The following is a 2881-nucleotide window of genomic DNA, read 5'->3' as shown; positions in this document are numbered from 1 at the left end:
TCCCAAAAAAATATGTGTTTTTCTTGACGAAAAGTGTGATTCCCCTTTTAACAATGGGGGAAACTTACGGATTAGTTAAAACGCTGCAACCATCTTTGGCTTAAAGCCAGGATCACTTCTGGATATCACTGGCTTTGTGGAATACTACAAAATAAATTAGCTAAAAAGACAGTCTGCAACTAAAAAATCCTTTTGGAATAACAAATCACGACGAGAAATACAGTTTTCCAGGTCATGCACTTTGCAGATACAGCAAGCTCAAAAGAAGGAAGATTAAGTCTTTGTAACATGTAGTAACATATCTTGTGATAAGAGAGATCACAGATGTGGGGAGCAAATGATGAAAATGACATGCAGAAAGGCTTTGCAAATTCCAAAGGAAGTAAGAGAGGTAAAACCTATCCCTGAATAAAAATTAGAGATAGGAGTCAAATGAACTTTGATGGAAAAAATAACTTAGGACAGAATAAAATATTTTGGAAAGGTAGGTAAAACAGAAAGGAAAGCAGCTGGAAAACTGGGTTCATTATCTCTGCAGGTCTTTTAACTATGCAGTCTCCAAGAAGATAAAATGTAAATATACATCAAACAGTGATAACCCTGTATGTAGGCTCCTCCAGGCCCCATTGTAAGAACAACTTCAGTTTTGCTCTAACAAAAATAGGTCAGTAGCTATCAAATGAACATAGAACAGCAGCTGCTGTAATTCAGAATCCCTCAAAAGTTATACATGATCCAGTCCTCAAGTCTGGTCTTTCATCTACGGAAAGGCAAGGTCCAACATGTACCATATTACAAACATCTAGGAATTTTAAGGACAGCACCCTCTCCTTTAAAAGTCATATAGGAAATATTACCAAAAATCTGAAACAGCCATAAAGTTTCAAATCATCTCAACTCCTCAAGTTTCTAAAATGCTTGCAGCAAACTTTAATCTACCCAAATTGGAGTATGTCCTTTTCAAAACCACATGGAATTTCACACCTAAACACCTCGTCTTTTTAAACAACTATCAATAAAATCTGTCAGTCACTTTATCATACTAGCCCCTAGGACACAACATAACCATCTCAAATGATTAACTGGTCATCTATTCCTAGCTCTTGATAGCAAACCTATCTTTTAAACTTCTGCATTCCAACTACTCTTCTACTCTCAGAAAACTAGCAAAAACTAAATCATACCCTTATGATTTACATATTCCATCAACAGGGCCTAATTTGAGCTCTTACTAATATTTGCCATTAATCCAAACAATAATTTCACATATTTACAATAAGCACTTTGGTATAAAGGTATGTTATATAATATTGTATTGTAACTATCCAATAGAAGCATTGATAATTGTTCACATTTTTGCTCTTTTTCTAGCTACCATACCTCAGATCAGTACTGTGTGTATAGTTTATCCTGGCTCCGTGGCACAGAAGGATGGAGCCCTTACTGCAGTTCAAGTAACTAGGTTTGATTAGCAGCCACAGCACTGAAGGACTGCAAGCATGGAGGAAGAGGGAGCTAAGGGGTGTGGCTCCTCACCTCTCCCAGGAGTAGATGGGAGGTCTTGCCTGCTCTAGGGGATACATTGGTGGTCTGATTTCCCTGGTGGAGATTGGAGAACCACAACTTGTATCACATGGGGAGGGGTAACGGTGTTTAGATGGAATGACCCATGTTGAAGTATCACAAACATCCCATCGCATGCTGCTCCCCATCACCTTGCCAGCTGCAGGCTGTTAGGAGAAACTAAAATGAAAGCCTTGACTGATGGCTTTCTGAATGATAGTCAACCCTCACCATGGTGAAGGGGAATAAATGATCTGATTGACTGAGGAAGGCTTTGATGATCAGTGTGCAAAAGAAAAGAAAATACTGTATGCATACTTTCATTTTGCATTAATTTCTTGCTCAAATATATTAAGTGGTCTTTATTTTCTTACCATTATTCACTGGGTATATTGTGTAAATGGATGTGAGGTAATATGACAGAAACATGGCAACATAAAATTTGTTGATAAATAGATTTTACAATGAGTTTATTTATTTGTCTTTGTTTACCGGGGAAACTCTAACTGTGTAATACCCATTTTCAATGGAGGCCCAGGGAGAAAAACTCCATTTGTTTACACTATATTATACTTAGTTCCAGTTAAGCAGAGTAGTTACATTTTTATTTACGTTTATACATATACAGTAGTTACATTTATACATTCTAAGATTTTTACAGAAAGAAAAAGCCCACATACAACTTAGTGGATTGTACAAGATGCAGTTATGTATAAGAATTGTTTTTACATTTTAGTAAAAGATATTGAAAACAATCTGCTTACGGAGAGTATTTGGAGAGTATTGTACATTGATCACAAAGTCATAACCTGGTGATGAGTGTGTGCAGGACCAGGACTGGTTAAGATGTTAAGGAGTGGTTTAAAACTATTGAGCTTGTCAGAAACGTTTATTTGTGTGGGGATACTATTCCAGAGTTCAGCAATGTACTGGGAGTATTTGTTACTAGAACAGAGGTCCCTTGCTGGACAGTAGGGCAGTAATAAGTTTTGGAGTGTAGACCTATTTTTCTAAATGTAAATGAACTGAAGTTTTATACATTATGTTGTGCAACAAATTACATAGGTTCATACTAGGCTATCTGCCCTAGAGCATTTATAAGCCTAGCCAGAGTGTGTGTGGCTTTCACCACCCCTTAGGATGAGAATACTACGCCCATTTAGGGTTTAGTTTACTGAGCCTCTGTCTAGTAGTGACACAGAGATGACCCCCGGGGTAAACCTACGATCTCCCATCCACTCGTCAAGATTTCTCTTGAATAGGGTTATAGGCAACTTGAGTTGTTTGCCTTTGTGGTCAGTTGACTAGCCCAGCTAAC

This window comes from Protopterus annectens, chromosome 6.part0 (assembly GCF_019279795.1).
Source record: "Protopterus annectens isolate FY-2018-M chromosome 6.part0, PAN1.0, whole genome shotgun sequence".
In the NCBI taxonomy this organism is placed as follows: Eukaryota; Metazoa; Chordata; order Ceratodontiformes; family Protopteridae; genus Protopterus; species Protopterus annectens.
Note: the sequence above shows the minus strand (reverse complement) of the source record.